This window comes from Planococcus citri, chromosome 4 (assembly GCF_950023065.1).
Source record: "Planococcus citri chromosome 4, ihPlaCitr1.1, whole genome shotgun sequence".
Lineage (NCBI taxonomy): Eukaryota > Metazoa > Arthropoda > Insecta > Hemiptera > Pseudococcidae > Planococcus > Planococcus citri.
The window spans coordinates 16,056,768-16,078,996 of NC_088680.1; the positions used below are offsets into that span (position 1 = coordinate 16,056,768).

Sequence of the window (22,229 nt, forward strand, 5' to 3'; positions counted from 1 at the left end):
GGTGATCATTTTTGAAAAATTGAAGTAAAAACGTTTGAATCATTCGCGAACGACTTTTCTTCAAATGAATCATTTGTGTCGTTCATCAACTTTGATTATTCTTTACTTCTCAAACAATTGAAGTGTTTTTGAGATGATTTTTGAAGAAAAAAATCAGAACATTAAATCGTTCGCGAACGACTTCTTCAAATGAATCCTTTGAGTCGTTCCCAAACAACAGTTTTTTTAATGATAATTCTCAAAAAGTAAGATGGTGATAATTTTCCTAAAAGTGAAATAAAAACATTATTGAATCATTCGCAAACGACTATTCTTCAAATGAATTATTTGAGTTGTTCATCAACTTTCAAACATTACCTACTTCTCAAACATTTGAAGTCTTTTTGAGATGATTTTTGAAGAAAAAAATCAGAACATTAAATCGTTCGCGAACGACTTCTTCAAATGAATCATTTGAGTCGTTCCCAAACAACAGTTTTTTTAATGATCATTCTCAAAAAATAAAATGGTGATCATTTTCCTAAAAGTGAAATAAAAACATTTGAATCATTCGCGAACGACTTTTCAGTTTTCTTCAAATGAATCATTTGTGTCGTTCATTAACCTTAATTCTTTACTTCTCAAACAACTAGAGTATTTTTAAGATCATTTTTGAAAAAAAATCAGAACGTTAAATCGTTCGCGAACGACTTCTTCAAATGGATCATTTGAGACATTCCTAAACAGCAGTTTTTTTAATGTAATGATCATCTTCAAAAAATAAATGTTGATCATTTTTGAAAAATTGAAATAAAAAGAACTGAATCATTCGCGAACGATTCTTCTTTAAATGAATTACTTTAGTTGTTCATGAAATTTCATACCTTTCGTTTTCAAATAACTGACGTGTTTTTTGAGATTATTGCTGAAGAAACAAAATCGTCATGTTCAATCGTTCGCGAACGACTTTTTCAAATGAATCATTCGAATCGTTCAGGAACTTATTTTCAAAAGGTTCATTCACTTTGTTCTCCAAGAACTGATAATTATTTCTTATGGTTATTATGGTTATTCAATTCACATTAAAGCAATATTTCAATTGATGAAAGCATCTCTCATTTGAATCGTTTGCGAACGACCTTTCTCCGAATGAATCATTTCGAGTCGTTCGCAAGTTTTTTACTAAATAATTTGTCTGATTAGTTCTCAAACAAATCATTCATTTTCATATTAGCAATTTTCTTACTATCAAGAACACTGATTGAATCATTCAAGAACGACGTTTGTTCAAATGAATCACTCAGGAACGATTTTTATCAATGGGGAGGATCCAAAATCATTCTTGACAGACTTGATACATTTTTGGGAGCGATACGATTTGAAAACAATTTACCCAAAAATGAATCATGCAAATCGTTCGCGAACGACTATTCCCGTATGAATCGTTCAAAAAACGATTATTTTCTAAACGAATCGTTCTTATCGTTTTTGAACAACTGAAGTATTTTCTATGGTTGAAATAGATTTCTTGAAAATAAATTTTCCAAGTAGACCCAAATTAATCAGTAGAATCGTTCGCGAACGACTTCAATAATTGATGCTGATTAATTGGCACTGGCAGGCTATTTCTAATCAGTAATGAGTCGTTTAAATCAGTCAAAAAAATTGGTACATTCCTCAAAAATTATCAATTCTGATTCTTCGCGATGATTTTGCTTCAAGAACATGAATTTTCATAATATGTACAATACTTTAGAAATGCAGCAAACTTGCTTCAAATAAAAATTGTTGTTTTTATCAGCATTTGAGAAAAACTTGAAATCCTTCATTTTTTGGGAGAAGATCATTGATGGAGGGAGAACGATTTTGAGAAATTTTGCTTGGCACTCTGAACCTGAACTTTGAATCAAATGTACCTGTTTCGTGTTGAAAATACTCTCACTTTTCACGTCCTTCAGTCTTGATAGAGCCAAAGTGCCAATAAAGGCTTTTGGGAGAGGGGGAAGAAGAGGGAAGCTTATGAGAATTACCAAATTAATTTCCCAAACATTTGGTAGAAATGCTAACGTCGTATTATAGGCTACAAAATCAACCAGTACGATCTTCAAAATAATCGTCTCGGTTTTAAAACACTATATAATCAAAACTCGTCTGATGATGGTTTCTTTCGTGCATAATTTTCCTTCTACTTGTACTTTCAATTCACGTAAATACGTGTGGGTACGATTTTCCAAACAATGCGATTTTTGTCCTTGACTTTCCCATCACCTACTTTTTTTTTTGTCTCGGAATAGGTAAAATTTCCTGATCACATTTTACTGCATATTGACAAGATAATTTTACCTTGAAAAAAAAAAAAATAAGTCAACGTACGTTCGTAATGTACGCCTGGCCCATATATCTTTGCCCACCTATTGTATGTAATACTTTCATGGTTCGGATATGTACTCGTGTATATAGTTTCATTACCACAATAATGGAACACCAGAGTGATAAAGAAAGATAGACGTGGTAATTGTTGATTACAAAGATGGCCGAGAGGTTCATTTGCAAATATTCTCGATAATTTGTCGTATATGCTACGTCCGATAACACTCGGTATTCTGTGGGCTCCACTACACACAATACCTCATACCTAGGGAGAGGTGCTCGAAAGCGAGCAATTATCTTCATAATAAAATACCCATTGAAACAGTGGGTATAATTTCTTATCATTTGACAAATCTCGTATTAAATCTCACGTTAAAAAATAATAATCTCGTAAGCTTTCACTCGTCCCCTGCGTGTACTTGACTCGATTCAGTCGAGTCTCGATTGAAATCGAAAACCAGATTTTTTTGTTTTGTTTGTTCCTTGATCAGTTGTTGATCACTAGCTACAGCAGCAGGAGAGATTATCGAAATCGAAATGGAATTGAAATAGAAACACTCGACGTTACAAAGCACTGGGAAATTCACTCTCGAGTGCTCGTAAAGTAAGCTCGAGTTATCTTTTTTTTTTGGTACCTATGATGGAATTCCTGGATACCACCTCAGCAGGTAGACGTAAATACATTACCCAGCACCCTTAAAAACTCGACTACCTGTGCACTGAACCGGTTGAGTGACTCGTTTGATAATAGGGTTTTATTTATTTTAGAGTACCTAGGCTTTTTCAAATGGGTAGGTATTTTTCGTGTAACGTTTGGTGTTTGGTATTTTTAGTACCTTTGATAAAATTAGACAGAGTAGGAAAAAAAAGGGGGGATGTCTGGAGTCGGGAATGAGATACTCGTATCTTGCATAAGAGACCGACTCACCGGGTATTTTATCAATTATGTAGCTGACGCATTGATGCTTAACCATCGAGAAGCAGGAGATGTTTACAAGAATACATCATATCGGTTGCTTTCACTCTCCCACTGGATTCTTGTATACATATTGAAAGACCTACTTGCGAACTCTATTATAAGTACTATACGTATACAACAACAACGTGTATAATATGGTTCGCCAACGACCTATGGTTTTTTTTTGTAGGTCATTATTGACGATGAACGTGTAAGACCATAGCTAGCTATAGTCTCAGAGAGCTAGACGCGATGGATACCTACGTTTTTATACGCTTTGATTCATAAATATATCTGCGGATGAGACTGAGAGCGAGATATGGCGAGTAAATTTTAACAAAAGATATGACTGATCTTCGTGACATCGCATAAAGACTTGTGTATTTGCTCGCGTTTCGATATCCACGTCTGTTATATACTCGAAGCAACGTGCACTTTGATGAGGAGATACTCGCGGCCTCGTCGTCTTCGTGAGCCATTTGTCGTACAAGTTTACAGATCAGTACGCGTAGACACGCGATAATTTCGAGAAATTGGACCAAATTTTGAAGGCCAGTTGTACAAGAGGGCAGTGCATGAAGAGGGACAGTTTGGCAATTAGAGTACCTATCTGCAGAGACAAAGAAACCCACACAAAGAGGATATATATGTAGGTACTTTGGTATAATTATTCGTGGTGATGAGGTGTCAATAGGATTGGGAAAGTTCACAATTCACAGAATGGTTCTCGTTTCATGAATTTACGATACCTCTATGATATCATCGTACGTCGTACCTAGTCGGTTATTGATCCGAGAGGCGAGATATCCGGATGGATAAGGATGTGACGCGACACTCTATCGAAATTCGTTTCCTTGTGTAAATGCTCCATTGACCAAGGCCATTACCGATACCTCTGGGTAATCGAATTCGAGAGCTTTGACTTTGAGAGTAGTGTACGATAACAAAAGAGGATCGAAATGGAATGGTTTAATGTACCTGTATAGACATCATTGATAAGAAAAATAACAGGGAACGAGGGAAAAGTGTTGTTAATCTTTTGGAGATCCGTATTTCTATAACAAGGGGAACCCTGTTGACAACATTGGTTTTTTTTTTAGAAAAAATACATAAAAATCGTGATTAGGTTTGTTGTCGTAGGCATAATATAAAAAATAAAGACGTAGGTTTTGTGTCATGTGGATTTTTCAACCAGTTTGACACTCGACATGTGGCATTATTCTTCGCTTATACCTTACCCTTTAGCTTGACTAAGGAAAGTTTTCGAGATGATAATTTGACACGATTATTTGATTTTTGGTCGTCGATGAAACTGGTTTTTGGAAAAGAGAACGAAAATGGAATCCTGTTATAGGTACGTGAATGAGAAGTCTTTTTATAGGATGTTGATTTAATTCGTCGAAATGATCGGAACGGCTGTATCCTTTTTGATGTTTTGGATTTTATGTAAGAGTATGTGAGATGACGTAGGTAGGTAGTTGATAGGTGCAGGTAGTTAGATGTTGTGGCGAATGTGTGAGTATGTATAAAAGTGTATTCGAGTTGTTAAAATGCTTCGATCATAATAAAAAAAAGTTATCTAGGTGTCGAATCCAACACCCTTTGATGATGGTGTAAAATCATATAACACTAGATCAACTTGAACCTGCTCAGAGGTGTGGGGAAGGGATCAGGGTAGAGTGGTTTACGATTCAAAGCGGGAAAATATTTTATTCTGGTACAATGGAGATGCAATAATATGAGAGAGCTCAATTTTTTCAACGTTTTTCAAAATAAAGTGCCATGATTATAGTTGAATCGTTCAACATTTTTTTTTTTGGACCTCCAATAAAAAAATTAATTGTTTGATGGAGTTGAACTTTTTGAGGTCTGCTTAAAATATCTCTGAAAGAAAGTCTCTTGGAAAAAAAAATTAAAAATAATCATAATACTGATAGAAAATTTCGTTAGAACCCTCAGTTTTCTCAAAAAAACGGTTCTTCATAGTAATAAAAAAATAAAAAAAAATAATTTAAAATATTTCATCTGAAGAATATAATGTATTTTTTGGAAAAAATTGAGGGTTCTGCGAAAAAAAACATTTTTTGAAACATTTTAAACAATTTTTCTTGGTGTTTCATCAATTTCTACAACAATTTAAACAATTCCTATCCCAAGTTGATCATTCATTTATGCAATTTTGTGGATTTTAATTTCGTTTTGACACACTTTTGTAATATTTCAAACTTATTTAAACACCATTTTCGTAATATTTCAACAATTTTTACGATTATTCAAATAATTTTGGACCACATTTACACATTTTTCATGATATTTTCTGATTTTCTCTCCACCTACCCCCTCTCCCCTCTTTGGAAGTATTTTTTACAAAGTTCCAAAAAATGCTGTCAAATTTTCGATTGTTTCAGTAGGCCTAATATTTCAAAAATACCGGTTTCAGTCACTTCGGAATTTTTACAAAAATTTGAACACCTTGAACCAAAATTCAATTTAATTTTAAATTGAGAATTTTTTTTGATTTTTATCTCATTTTGATGCTTTTTTGGGCTACGTCATTTTCACTCGCTTCGTCAAATTTTCAAAGAATTATCAGCATAATATTTGAACAATTTAGTTCTACGACACTACAGAAATTTTCATAATAATTCAAATAAACTCCAGTTCAGACTGACAATTTTAATACAATTTTCTAGATTTTTATTCTACATATTTTGAAAACACTTTAAAAATTTTCAAATTAATGAGTAATGGACACTTTTTAAAATTATGAACAACTTTTGAGACGTTTCGATGTATTTTTATATAACAATTTGAGACATTTCAACTCGAGTTCAACAATTTTTCTTGTATTTTGAAGTAATTTTAATTTATTTCAAGAGATTTTTATGCCATTTATTCAGTTTTTATTCCATACTGATTCTTCGAATCGCTTTCAAAATTTGCGAATATTTTACTTTCATTTTCGGATTTTCAGAAAATTATCTTATAAATTTCGATTTTCAATGCATAAAAAAATGTGGTTTTACCACTTCTTTGGAAAAATTCTGTCTACGTCAATGCTGTTAATAGGTACTCATTTTCAAACATCAGAGTTGATCGTCAAATTTGGAAATTTTATTCAAAAACTTTTCCACAATTTTTCATCTCAATGCACAAATATTTCCAATCAACGAATTAATATCATCATCGCCCCTGCCTCTTTCTTCCCCACTGGATCTCCCCTTATAGACTTGAAAAATTCAATTTTGAAATTTGTTAAAATTAAATTCAAATGAAACATCAAAAATGTTTGCTCGTCAAAGTGAGTCAAAATCTTTTTCCCCCCTTCTTAATTAATAAAGATACCGATTTTTATGATCCTTGACTCGAGATCGTGACTTTTCCATCGTCTTTACCTAAGTCAATTTGTACAACATTTAGCTAGGATAATGAAACAAGAGTTTCGATTTTTGAATTCTGATTTTTGATCAAAATTTCTCTCACTGACATGAGATCAAAAATTCTCTTCTTTTTAATATTTTACGAAATTTGAAATTTCTCGTTTAAATCACGATATTTTTTATTTTGAATGATGGGGGTAGATGGGGGAGAAGTGATTCTGAAAGATAAGTTGCAGAATTGCAGATGAGAAAAGGCCAAATGGGTATATTCAAAGCAATGCCCAATCTGTTTGGAATTTTCAGCGTGCCTTGCTTCACCCCCTCTTTGAATAAATCTTCAAAATTTCAATCTAGAAAATGTTAAAACAGTTCTAAAAAAAAACTCGAAAATCTGTGAATCCACCACAGCCACTTTCAAACGCCCTACCCCTCGTCCTCCAGCAAAACACGAAAATTTCCACTCCACTCCAGTTTATAGATATCTCGTTTTAAGGTGAAATTGGCGAATTTTAACTACTGGCAAAAGGTTGACGAGTATCCAGCCACCGAGAAACCTTTCTACTCGTAACTTTGATAAAGAAGAATTTTGCTACATGAAAAGTAACCCATATACCCCGAAGATAGACACCTATTCATCATGATAGCTTTTTACCTCTTCAAATCTAGACACTACAGGCACTCTCTCAACTTTACTGATCAACAACACTAGTCCATCAAAACCCATTCGCATATCCATGCCAACTCGACATCACCCTCAGGCCTGAGGTATCCAGGTACACCAATAAAACTGCGAATAATTTACATTTTTAACGACTACGGTAAGGTAAAGTATGGTATGGTATGCTATGAAAATAAATCCACGATCGGGAGTCGGTCGTCGGTCGGCGACAAGTCAAACAAGCACCACCTACAGATGTACTCGCACCATTCCTCGGCTCATTCCATTGCCCCTATCCTAATGCTAGAGAGAGTAGAGAGACTATTTGTGAATGAAGGACAAGGTTGCCATGAATAGGCGCTAACGAGGGCGTTAAACTTGAACCCATCTACTGTTTACTTCTACAGTCGTGATAAATTTTTCTTTTAATAAAAATCCGCATCTCTTTTTTTTTGCAACAACAGCAGCTACGAAGTCGTCAAACTTTCGACATATCGTACACAAGGTCATGAAAATTTCGCGATAGGTTGCATTAATATTTCCGATCACGTTGGTCAACGAACGTTGCATTTCATCGACGACGTATCAACTTTTGACCTAGACCTCCAGCACTGGCTAGATGTAAAGGAGGAAAAAAAAACAAACCTCCACATACATCGATACATGGGACGAGTATAGTATAGGTAAGGTAACAAATTACATATGCACTGTCTCCAATACGCGCGCATCTCTCGGAATGCTGACCCATTTCTCGGAGCCCATCGCAGGTTCGATAACTTACGGCGACCTTCTGCGACTTTTATAAGTAATAAACTGGCACAGCTACCCACAGGCAATAAATATGCGCGAATTACAGCTACACTACAAGTGAGCACCTCTCTACCTATTCCAAATCCAAACACACATAGACAAGGTGAAAAGGGCGCTACGCAGGTAACCTACTCCGTGATGTGTTGGCACTGGTGGCAGGCTGCAGGTATTGTCGTTCGTTGGCATATACTTATACACGGATGGACGAGAATTGAATTGAACAAACAATTTGATATGACGAATCGATGTAAATCATCGAGTACGATTCGATCGACCATACCAAGCGTGGTGCAGCAATTTTCACTCATCACCGGTGCAATGCCTCCTTGGCTCGACGATATTATGCTCGCGTCGAGGGATACCATTCTGTCTGTAGCTCGTACTCGTACTTGTATATTATACGAGTACGCCAATTTCTCACACTTGAATAACTTTCACATGAAAATTTACCGTCGTTTAATTAAATTCGTTTTAATTATCGCCTCCGATGCTGGTCTTATGGTCGTAGACAGCGCAACGTGCGCCTACCTCGAGAGTCTGTGTGCATGGTGCAGCAAAATACACCATATCGTCGTCGTCGTTGTTGTTGTTGTTGTTGTCGTATACGACACCGTAAAAATCGAATCTTCTTCGAACAATCGCATCGTATCCGCGCCACAGATTCAATGCCATGCGACGTCTTTCAGATGAAATCGAAAATACTTATGCTCTTTGTGAAAGTAATCTTCTTGCTTGCGAAAGAATCTCTTCGACCCTACGGCTTCTTAGAGTCGATTGAAAGCTTGATTTGTGTAGTAAACGATCAGGTAGGGGGGAAATCCTAGAATAGTCATTTATACAGGTGTTCGAATCGATTTCTAGATCTTTGGCGAAGTTTTCAAGATATTTCGAAACGATTCAGCTACTCAATTTGTAATCAAAATTTATCATAAAACGTGAAGACTCCCAGAAAAAAAATCACATTGCACAAGTGAAAAACTTCATCTCATCCTTCTCTTAATTTTTCTCGCAACATCCTAAGCTTATCCCTTGAATCAATTTTTTGAGATGAAGAAATCAAATTTTTCATCGTCAATAATCAATTTAAGATAAGCTTTTCAACTTCGGCTCAAAATATGCAAGTACATATTACAAAAACAAAACTCACTAAAAAAAACACAAGTCACACTTCATCGATGAGAAATTTCATCATCCATTTATACAATTTTGTCTCCCTTCATTTTTTTCGAACGATTTTCGGAGTTTCACAAAAATCGATTGATCGTAATTGATGGAAATATTTTAAGCTTGACAATGCTAAAAATTTGATTCTTAAACCAGGAAAACCCTCCTCTTTCTCCCACATATTTTCAGACATCGCTCGTGAAAAATTTCAATGTATCATCGAGACATTTATTTCGTCAGTTTTCAGACATTTAACCCCCCCCCCCTCCCGCCCTCATCCCTTCCCATTGAAAATCAAAAACTTTGCAAAGCATGCATGTTTTTCTAAAATTTGTCCAATTACAACTCTTGTTATCTTCACTCTCGAAAGTTTTCACGATTTCTATACTTTTTAAATTTCCATAAACTCCTATTTCCCCCCCCCCCATAAAGATATATTTTTTTCAATACTTCGTGGGGGCAAGATGACTTTTATAGGTACGTACTACGTACTTGTGAAAATTTCAACGATTTACTTGCTTTCATCCCCAAAAGCTGTATGTAATGAAAAAAAATACTGAAAATTTTTAACCCTCCAACTTGAAATTAATTTTTGCCAAACGCCTTCCTCCCTCCCTCCCTCCTTCCCTCCAAAAAAAACTGAAAAAATTGAAAAATCCATCAACAAATTTTCACTTTAGGGTTTTTATGGGGAAAAAAAATCTGAAAATTTTAGCCTTTCAACTTGAAATTAATTTTTGCCAAACACCCTCTTACCCCCTCCCCCTAGCACCAACCAAAAAAACGAAAAAATGAAAAACACCATAAAAAAATTTTCACTTTAGGATTAGAATGCCTCCATATTATAATCCCTATTCTCAAGAAAAAACGTCCTTGCCCCCCCCCCCACCAATTATCCGGTTCCTTCTACATGGAGTCCATAAAAATTGGAAAAAAATTTAAAAAATGAAATAAATAGAAAAAAGTAATTCTTCTAGAAAATATCCCACTCCAGTACTGTAATTTTTCCAAATAACTTCTTTTCAAGAAAAACTCTCTCAGTCTTCCGAACAATGGAAGACCTAAAATTGGTTCAAGGAAAAGTGAAAAATGTAAGCCCTTTAAACATTTCTGAAAAATTTTCATTTCCTGGTTAACCCTCTTGGGGGCTATTATTTTTTTTTGTTTTTCATCTCCCACTAAATTAAAAATTTTTCCGACTTCAATTAATTTCAATTTTTTTTTCAACTTTGGTGGACTCTACACATGAAGACTGCCATCGTGTGGGGTCCAAAAGAAGTTTTTTCTTCAGAAAAAGGGGCCATTCTCAGAAGAGTTAGAATCACAAATTGAAAAATTCAAAATTTATTTTACAAACTTCAATTATCTACACTCGCGTTGCCTTATTAGGAAAAGGTCATAATAAAAAAAAAGTTGATTTGTCAGAAAACGCATTTTTTAATTTTTAAAGATCATTCTATCAAGTACACTTGATAATTTTAGATGAGGTAAGAGAACGTTTGGTCATTGCAATCATTTTCCTGCTAATTTTCGAAACAAACATCCTGGTAGCACTGATTTTTCATTTTTTTATTTGAGGAACTCTGAACTGAAAAAATTAAAATTCAACCAAGCAACTTTCACCTTAAGTCAAGCTTTTTTCATTAAAAGTCCATAAGATTACATACAAAAAATTTCCTTAAGGTGATGAGGTTGATTTTCTGCAATTAATCGAATTATGTGAAATTATGTGTTTACAATGACTTTTCTTACCAACAAATTACAAAAATCAAAAGAAATAAGTTCAATCTGAGAAACAATATCATTTAGAACCTTTTCACTGTAACGGTTTTGACAACGTGTAGGTACCTATTTAGAATTAAAACAATTTGTTTTCGGCTATTATGAGAACAAAAAACATCGAAATTGAATTTCAAGTGTTGCATCATGAACACTCGTAGAAGACGAAATTCCCTTTCCAACGATACCACTAAGTATCTCATTGCTTATAAAAATTGCAGTTACGACCTTTTCCTAATAAGGCAACGATAGATTTGTTTCAACTTGAGACTCGAGGGAAGGAGCTCAATACAAGGAGACCAATATTGCTGGAAGGAGAGGGTGGAGGGAGTTTTCTTAATTTAAAAAAATCTTGTTCAGAAAAATTTTTACGAGAAATGAAAAATTTCAGAAATGTTACAGATTTCAATTTTGCATTTTTAATACGTATTTCTTCTCATTTTGTTGAGGATGAGGAGGGGGAGGGAAAGAGGGGTGTTCTACATCAAGAAGCGAACATGTTTTGAGCGACTGAGTGAGGTTTTTCTTGAGAAGGGAGGTATTTAGAAGAATTCTGAGACAGAATTTGAAAATTTTCGGATAAATTAGATTTCTTCACTTCTTCATTTTTCAAGTGAGGGGTGGTGAGGGGACTTGTGGGAAAATCAAAAAATACCTAGGGAATTATTTCCTATCGAATCCAATGACTTGGAAAAATGATCGTTAAAACATCCAGTTTTCGAATTTAAAATCACCCCTAGACTTGCAAAATTCAACTCAAGAAAATAAAAGCTACGTTTTAATAAAGTGAGTAGGTCAAGTTTATACGATTAAAAGCAAGAATCTCTCAATAATTCACATTGACCAATTTTTTTTACAAATTGAAATTAGTTTTCAATTCGAAAGCGAAGAGTTTAACAAACTTCCTCCATCGTCTATCAAGACTCCCTTTCCAACACCGATATCGAAAGTTCATAAGTAAATTCCAGCACCAAGCCAGCGGCGACGACGACGACGACGACGGTCACAACCACAAAATCGCATTTCCTCGTATAGTGACTCTATAGCAAGGAAGGTATTAGTCTAATAATCTATTGATATATCACCTAAATATGGGCCATACAAAGACTCACTCTATATAGGTACAACAAATACCTATAAAATGCGGAACCAGGTAGCGTAATTTTTCATCATCTTCTCGGCTAGGTAATTTGCGGTCACCTCTTAGCGATGGATTCTGGTCATTGTCAGCGGTTTATACAAAAGTGATCCTAGTAGCTCGTGTAACAGATTTATCATTTTTATCTTGGAAAAACTTTTCATCTTCGGTGCATTTACACGTGCTTCTCCACCTCCACCTCCAGCTCCAGTCACTCGAGTCTGTACACACAATGACTATTATACGAAGAGGTACCACAACCTGCTCGCGGTGTTTTCGGGTCTATTGTAATCTCGCCTTTATACAATTCTTCCGAGCCGGATATCAATTAGGAAGTATGGGTGGTGATAAATTGGCGCGGTTTTTTTTTGTTTTTTTTGTTTCGTCAGCGTGCTCAGCACCACGTCATGCTAGAAGCTTAATGGAAATGAGTAACTATAACGAACCGATTGTTATTATTTTTAAATCAGTTTTGTTATCTTTATGTACTATAAATAGGCAGATTATGTAATGAAAAAAATGCCTATGTACTTATACCAATACTGAAAGGTATCGCTCATAAGTCATAAGGAACACAGACACACACACATACACCGGTGGCATATCCATGTACGACATGGTTTAGTGGGTGTAATAATACATCAGTTAATGGTTAATTACAATAGTGTCAACTACACGAGATTCCGTGTTTTGTAATGTGTTGTCGTCGTCGTCGTCGTCGTCGTCGTGGTCGTCGTCACTTTCACTGTAATTTTCATCGCAGCTTTGGTTTCTCGATATTATAGACACTCGGTAATTATAATTTTCTCACGAATCGCATTACCACACAATTTGAACAGATGAGGGACATCCGATGACAATAATTAGATTCTTGTAAATATAAATAAGTATGGTATATACACTCGTAGATGGAAAGTCAACATTTCATCGATGAATAGCTTCGTACAAAGCGATGTCTGCAGATTTCGAGGAAATGAAAGAATTTCCGAGAGAAAAAAGAACCTCGAATGATACGTTCGAAATATTTTAATTGCGACTTTTGACGAGTTACTACTACGAGTATGCTTCCCTAGGAGTTCGGAAAATCGAATACTTCCGGAAACATTCGTTCGATTTCGAAGAACACAAATATGACAATTTGTAGGTGGTAAAAACTGATCACGACATAAGATGAAAAAACAAAATTTTTGATGGATTAAAAAAAAACAAACAAGCAAAATCAGAATTTTGGATTTAAGAAAATCACAACTTCTGATTATTTTAGAATTCAAACATCCAATTTCAAAATTTATAAAAAAACATGATTTTAATTATTGCTTCATTTTTGAAACAAAATCACAATTTTTGATGAAAAATTACAAATTCCTGACGCAAATGTTTTTTTTTTCTTAAAAAAACCACGATTAAGTCACAATCATTTTTAATCAGACAATCAAAACGTTAAGATAAAAATCACAACCTTAGATAAAAACTCTCAGTTTCTGATTGAAAAAAAAATTAAAACGTTTGATGAAAATTTGCAGTTTTTGATGGAAAATTACAAATTTCTAACGTGAAAAACAACAAGATTTTGACAGGAAAACATCAATTATTATAGATGAAAAATCACAAATTTTGATGCAAAATAACAATTGCATCCATTTCTTCTTCAAGTCACAATTATTTTCAATCAGACAATCAAAAATTTTGATGAAAATTAGAATTTTTGATACAAAAATCACAAATTTTGATTTTCAATCTTGAAAAAAATCACAAATTTTGATTTTCAATCTTTAAAAAATCACAATTTTTAATTTTTAAAAAAATTGCAATTTTTGGTGAAACCCCCGAATTTTTTGAAAAAAAAATCACAACTTTTGATGGCAAATTTCAATTTTTGATTGAAAATAATCCCAATGTTTGATGAAAAATCGCAGTTATTGATAAAAAGTTATAGATTTCTGATGCGAAAAAAATGTTTGTCAAAAAAAAACAATTCTGATTTAAAAAAAATCAATCATAATAATTATGAGAAATCTCAACTTTTGATGCAACCAAAATAAATTGCGCACATTTCTTTTCCAAATTACAATATTATTTTTGATCAAAAACTCACATCATAATTTTTGGATTGATGAACAAAACAACACAACTTTTGATAAGAAAATCACAAACAAAATCATTACTTACTGTTGAAAAATCGTAACTCTACAATGTTAAAAACTCATGTTTTTCAATGAAGAAAATTACAATCATTGATGAAAAATCCAAAACTTTCTGATAAAAAAACAATAACTTTTGACAAAAAAATCACCATATTTCTGATGAAAACCCCACATTTTTCAATTTTAAAAAAATCACAACTTTTGATTTTAAAAATTATAATTTTCGATTTAAAAAAATCACAATTTTTGGTGGAAAACCCAAATTTTTGATAAAAAAATCACAACTTTTGATGAGAAACTTCAACTTTTGATGCAACTAACAATAATTTTGTCTACATTTTTTTTCAAATCACAATTTATTATTTTCACTCAAAAAATCGCAACTTTTGATAAAAATCATGACTTTTGGATTGATGAAAAAAACACACAACTTTAGATAAGAAAATCACAAATAAATCATTACTGTTAAAAAATCATAACTCTCCAATGTTAAAAACTCACGTTTTTTAATTAAAAAAATTATAATCTTTGATGAAAATTCACTATTTTTGATTAAAACTAGACAGCTAAGCAAAGCTTAGCTGCAAAGTGTGCGTAGCTAGCTGCCTTTTCTACAGCTATAACCGCTATTACTCGTACATATCTAAATAGTGCATGCCTCTAATTTTTCAGAATTCTCATTATCTTCATATATATTACTTACATACAATAATTCATATCATTTTCAAGTTCACATCCCTCACGGGAAAAAAATAGTACTTTCTGAGTAGTAGTTTTTTAACGGAGTAAAAACTACTACTTTTTAAAACCTTCATGGAGAAATATTAGTAGTTTTACATAAAAACTACTACTTTTGTCTAAAAACTAGTTCAAATTACTACTTCGTAAGTAGTAGTTTCGAAGTAGTAATTTTAACTAGTTTTTAGACAAAAGTAGTACTTTTTACGTAAAACTACTAATATTTCTCCATGAAGGTCTTAAAAAGTAGTAGTTTTTACTCCGTTAAAAAACTACTAGGTACTCAGAAAGTACTATTTTTTTCCGTAAGGGATTATCTACAACTTATAAAACTTTTAATCAATTTTTGGAATTCTCAGTGTCTCTAAATGACAAATTTTCATATTTTGTTTAGAATTTCCATTGTCTTCAAATTTATAAAATTTCAAACCAATTTTCAGAATTTGCCTTTGATTCTAAAATTATTAAATCGTATAAAATATGTTAAGAATTCGCATTGCCTCTAAATTGCACAAAAAAATATGGGTAATTTTTACAAAAAATTTTGACTACATATTTATCACAATAACCGGATCCCATTCAAAAATACATAATATAAGTATGATAAAATTTGTTTTGAAAATCAGTAATTTCTAACTGTTCAGTTACAATAATAATTTTTACTGTAATCTTATAGTAAAAATCATTTTGTTTTAATAATTTTTACTGAATCATGATATTGATAATAAAAATTACATAAACCAAGTTGTGTAAGAATTACTCATTTTAAAGTAATTTTTATATCATAAAAAGTAAAAATTACTCATCTTAAGGTAATTTTTACTGTACTTACGGTGCTATAGGTATAGTAAAAAGTATTTGAATAAATGAAATGAAAATTCATTTAGCAAAATGATATCATCATATTTCATAACTTTGTTTTTATAAATCAAAATGAGGGGGCTACAGGGTTCAAAATTCGTTTTTTTTTGCACCAGCATCATGTACTCACTCCACAGCATTTACCTATCCAATATTTCCAACGAAAAATCCGTCACCTATACCTACCTACCTGATGGGGATTCGAACCTGGGACCCTACAATTCCTATTCCTACCTACATGCCCTAACCATTCGACTACGAGTTCACATGGAGGGTTTGGGCATTAAAAGAATATATTTGTTGGGTAAACGCCCCACCAAACCACTCCCACTTGGAATATACAGCTAACAGATGAGGGGTGTAAACGCCCCACCAAACCACTCCCACTTGGAATATACAGCTAACAGATGAGGGGTGTAACAGGGTACAATGAGACAGCTGATTTGAAAAGCGGAGATGGAATAGACTGGGGGTATAGCAGGGTACAATGAGCGGCAGGTGTTTTGCAAGTCCCCTTTCTCCTTTTTTAGGAATTTATGCATTAAAATAATGAACTAAAATTGCAATTACTCAGCAATTACCCATCCGAATTGAATGAAAAATAATCTATTCCCTCCGCCTTAATGATTCTCAAATGGTGTCCAATAGGTACAAAAAACAGTTGGATAGTTTAAGAGAACATTCATGTATAATGAAATTTCATTTCTCAAAGCGAAACCAATAGTGTGCTACGCACACTAAAAATCCCAGAACTATTGATTTTGAAAAACATTTTGATGATGCATCCAAAACTTTCTGATGAAAATCCCAAAATTTCTGATAAAGAAACCACATTTTTTTATTACAAAAATTACAACTTTAGATTAAAAAAAAATCATTTTTTGATAAAAACACCATTATTTTTATTATTTTTCATTAATGAAAATCACGAGAAATGATCGCGTTTCTCAACTAAACTACAATGTTTGATGAAAAAAAAAAATCAAAAATGGCTCAAATTAAAAGATTACAATTTTTTTAGAATACTAAAATATTGATAAGGGCAGCTGAAATTTGTATTGCGGAGGCATTGAAACACCCAACTTCTCTAAAAATTATAGGTTTTTTCTTTACATCTCATTTTTCATGCAACTTCTCATCGCGTCTATTTCGACCCAAAAAAACAACAACTCAATCAGAATAAACTGGATATTTCCATCCAAAAATCATTCCATGTGAAAATTACAAATAGGTAGGTATTCAAATTCACCATCAATTTATCTTTTAAAAACACACCAACCTGAACATACTCGTAAATTACCGACTCAAAATTCAACGAATCATCTTCACCATAATCTACCCAACTCATAATCATAATACTTCCAAAACCTCGATTATACACCTTGGAGTTTACATTCTGTAAGTCTAATATCGATACTTCAACGATGATAAATTAATCGACGCCAATCCACGAAAAACTCGGTTTTAATTACGAAATTAGGGGCGTACTATTAATCATAGTATCAGTGGGCAGAACTTCTGGAAATATATTTTTTCGGGTATTAATTTCGCATCTCTCAATCACACCCTTTTATACCGTTATATTACTCTCATTCACAGTAAGATAACGCATCTCCCAATCGTACATTGAGATTTTTAAAATATATAAGCTCTCTGGCGGATTCGAGTATATAGGTATTCGCAAAGGTAAGTATAAGTAGAAGTACTAAGAAGAAGAGGAAAAAAAACTAGTTTATAATTAACAAGTACGCCTCGAGGTCAACGATCCTCATTAGGTTTTACTTCTATACGCTAATACGTATTATACTACGTTATCTTTCCCCCTTTTGAAACTAAAGCTCCTCAATAAATGTTGTACGTAACATCTTACCTATATTTAAAAATCGCTATTTTGCCCTAATTATACCGATGTTTTCCAGTCATTACGTCATTATACGTAGTGGCTGGGCTGGGTACCTTTTTTTTCTTTCTTTTACTCAGTATAGGTATAGGTAAGTAAGTGAGTACGATGTAAGTAACGGATTTTTACGAGTTTGGCGGCGGACGGATGTACAACGAGTACCAAACACAGAGCACACGAGCATCATATGCGAAGTCGTGGTTTCTGCATCATTGTACTTCGAGTATGCTGGCATTGTATTTACATAGTACCACCGCACCGTCCGAGCATTAAATGCTGTGTAAGTACGAGAAGGAGCAGGTAATATAAGGTAAATGAAAAAGTAATCAAAGAATGTAAATACGAGAGACGAGCAAAAAAAAAATAACCGTTCGAGAGAAATTATGAATGGCCAAAAGGTTACCCGGATGACCGCACGTTCTATGGGCATGTTTTTGTGCGATGGTGGTATTGCAGTCGTAGGTACAGGCTTACAGGTACAGGTAGGTAACGATAGGCTATATATTTGATGAGATGTGCACGAGGCTAGTCTATAGAGTAGAAGACATCATTATTGGTGGATTGGAAAAATCTCTCTGTACTGAATGAACTTTTGCATGCTGTAGGAAAAGCAAAGGGGAAGAAGACGGATTCGAAAAAATCGTCGCTGATAGGTCCTTATATAAGTAATTGATCAATTAAACTACCTACATACATATTTCCGCTCCAGGTTGAACCTGAGGACCTATAAAGGTGGTTGGTTCATTCCACACCAAATCAGCTCAATTTTGGGCTGAGATCTTCCAATTTTCTCTAAAATTCCAACAATCACTATAACTTTCATTCCAACTATACATACAAAGGGGTCGCAGGAAGGAGGCGAGGCTCGAGTCAAATTTGGAAAGCTCTTATCTCAAGATTATGTGAACTTGGAGCAAATCTGTTGTTGCAGAATTTTATAGAGATGAATGGATCGGAGATTCAAAACTGGCAATTAAAATTTGAAAATCCTCAAACTGAAAATTTTAAGGTGAAAGCTCAATTTTGCATGATCAAAAATTGAAATCAATGCATAATGGGATCTCGCAGTCTTAGGAAACGAGAAAGAGGAGGCAAATATAATGAAAAATTTCAAAAATCAAATAGCATAAATTGATGATTATTATTCTGTAGACGCTGCAAAATTCGAATCTTGGCTTATTTTTAGGGTTTCAAGGACAAGCTGAGACGACGTACTGTGAGTTTTAATATTCACGTATTTAGTCCTCCAGGCCCTAAATTTTGAAAAAATATTAGAAAACTAAAAAGAAATGGTTTGATATGTGAATTTTACCTGATTGGAGATTGCCATATTCGAATAAGTATTTATTCATTTCTTGGATTCAACCCCTCGGAATCCTCTTTTGCTCCCTCCATTTTGAAAAAAATTGCTGCGCCACCGAACACCCTGAGCAAAGGAATGCAGCAGACACAGGCTCCGCAAGAGGAAGAGGTGACAGATGGGTCAAAAGTTATAAAATTGAGTTTTTAGACATAAAAAAGTCAAAATTTGAGAAAATTATCCTACTAAAAGCAAAAAACACATCATGTTTTGCGTTTTTTACATCAAATTTTCGTCTACGAAATTCTTGGCCTAGGAGGGTGATTCCACTCTCGAATACCCCCCCCCCAACTGCCCAAGATGTGACCTTGAATGGATAGTCCGAGACTTTAATCAAATTTATAATAGTAAACGTCTAAATCAGGAAAGCCTCAAATTTGATTTCGCTGACGTAAAAAAAAACAAAAAAACGTAAAAAAATTGAAATTTTCTTTATTAATTTTTGCCATAAGTATCTCGTAAGCTAGACAACCATGAGAAGCTAAACAGGTAGGTCATTGACCTCAAGAGTCTAGACACGCATACAGACGACCTTGCAAAGCCATAGTGACGGGTCAATGACCTTGATAGGTTAGAAAGACAAGCACGCAGACAACCATGATAGGCTAGACAGGTAGGTCAGTGACCGTAAGAGCACGGACAAAGGGTCAATGATCTTAATGTGCCAGACAGACGACCTTGGGAAATCATATTGAAGGGTCAATGACCTCAAGAAGTCAGACAGACTGTACAAGGTGAGAGGGATCCTTTTGACGATTCATTGCAAAACTGCTGAACTATGCCTCAAACCTCAAGACTGATTGAATTCGAACTTTCATCGTGAAAACTCAACTTTTCACGATGGGTACAAAAATTGAGAGCTTCCAATTTTGAAATTTGAAAAAAATTACTGCTAATACACTCTTATTCATCCTCCTCTTAACGAACTGATTTATTAAAATCGGTTTTCAATACCCTTTGAACAAAATTCAAAAAAAAAAAAAAAAAAAAAAACTTCAAAATGAACCGACCTAGGTGGGTGTTGATTATTACATAATATCGAAAATTCTGAATTCAAATATTCAAATTGCTTTTTCGATCCATATCTTCTACATATAAACATCCCAACCAAAGCTCTAAACATGGATACAATTCAAACAGAATTTAAAATGACGAGTGTGGAGTGTCGTTTGTGATATTTTTGAAAGAGCTAATTTCAAATAACCACCTTGTGGCACCCCCTCCCTCCACTGCTGTCTTTCCTTAAATTTTAGCTTAATTGAGAAATTTTAAAAAAAAGGACTTTTTGGCAATCACTGGCAAAAAATTATAATATTCAAAATCCCTATGAAATCCCGATTTTTTCGTCAAAATTATCATCAGTTTTGTTTTTTTTTTTTACCAAAATTGCCAAAAAGTTCTTTTTTTCACCAAAAAATCCTCTGTTTCGTTAAAAAAAATCCCCAAAAAAGAGCTGATTTTTTGCCCTTATTGCCAAATAGCCCCATTTTATGGAGTACAACTTTTTTCCATTTTTTTTTCTATCACACTCCCAAGTTTTTTTCTTTCTTTCAGAATTTTGAAATTTTTTGAAATTTATCTTGGAAAGTAGAAAAATTTTGAGCTGACGAATAATTTTTACACTGATGGAGAAAATTGTGTTTTTCAGGGACTCAAATTTTTCAAAAAACACAATCAAATTTTCAAGAATAGATACATTTTATTCAGTTATGTAAAAAATGACTTTTAAAATGGGTTGATACGTGATAATTAGAATGTGATCTAGAAAGAAAATTTGTAGAGAGTTATAGCTTCCCACTCGTACATTTCATGATTTTGGGCCATTAAAAAAAAAACACACAAGTTTTCTCACTTATGTCAAAAATTACCCTCAATCTCAAAACGTGTTGGTACTTTAATTGTGACCTAGAAAGAATATTCTCTAAATAGTAGCTGCCCTATAACATAATTTCAAAATTTTGAGATTTTTTGAAAATGTCCATCGAAACCTTGTCCCATTTTTTCTCATGAGCCATTTTTTTGAAAAAAAAGAAGAAAAATTGGCCTCTAAAAATACAATAGTCTTTACCGAAATCGAAATTCCAAAAGCAACCAGATTTTTTCCATGAAACTGCTAGAAAACTTGGAGAAGCCAATTTTTTCTTGTCTCTTGCCTTCTCTACACCCTTAAAATGCCATCCACGAGGTCTCATCTCATACGCTTTTTTGTTTCCATCCTGTAAATTCTCAGCTGTAGTATCACAAATCGCATGTATGTCAGTCGAACCTGATTAGTTGTTTGGATCAAAGTCGTTGAATTTCGTAATGACGAACATTTATCCTCTAATGTAATATCATTTTTGAGGAAATGCAGCAGCATTTAGCACACTTATTCCATTCACACATTCGCCTAATCTACTGGTCCAATTCCGAATCACCTACAAGTATTTCAAATTTATCGAAATTAAGCACCTATATCGGAAAATACAGTACACGTCTCGAGAGTACACAAATTATCCATAAAAAGTACTCGCAATTAGCACGTGTGAGGTCTGACGACTATTACAGTCGGAGATTTCATGAAATTAATATCCATTACGTATCCGAATGATAACCCATCATCGCCAACTAATTCGTACCAATTACGAGTACCTAGTGTACCTTGATGGACAAGGAATGTTGGACGGGAAGTGGGAACGGAAAATAATTTCACATACAATTTGTAGTATACTAACTGCAGTTTTCCAGAAGGTGCTCTGCTCGTATATGTGTTATTCGTTTCTGGCTACTCGTATATAAGTTAAATGAACGTAACAATCCAACTGTTAAGAACTCGTCGAGGGAAAAAATTTTTCACACACATTCGCAACATTATAGTACTCGTATATCTATGGTAAAGTGTTATAGCCTGCGGTCGTATCTAATACACGAGCTCGTCAAGTGCCCATGCCCGCGTGCCCATGCCTATGTATATGTGGTGTATGTACCTGTAGCATAGTATACAGAATATA

The 22,229-nt window shown here is 33.8% G+C and overlaps 1 protein-coding gene across 5 annotated transcripts in view; it reads right to left on the minus strand.

The window, feature by feature from the left end:
• Nucleotides 1–22,229, minus strand: part of LOC135845675 (sushi, von Willebrand factor type A, EGF and pentraxin domain-containing protein 1) — a 165,774-nt gene that overhangs the window by 47,068 nt on the left and 96,477 nt on the right. The gene's annotated exons all lie outside the window — the stretch shown is intronic.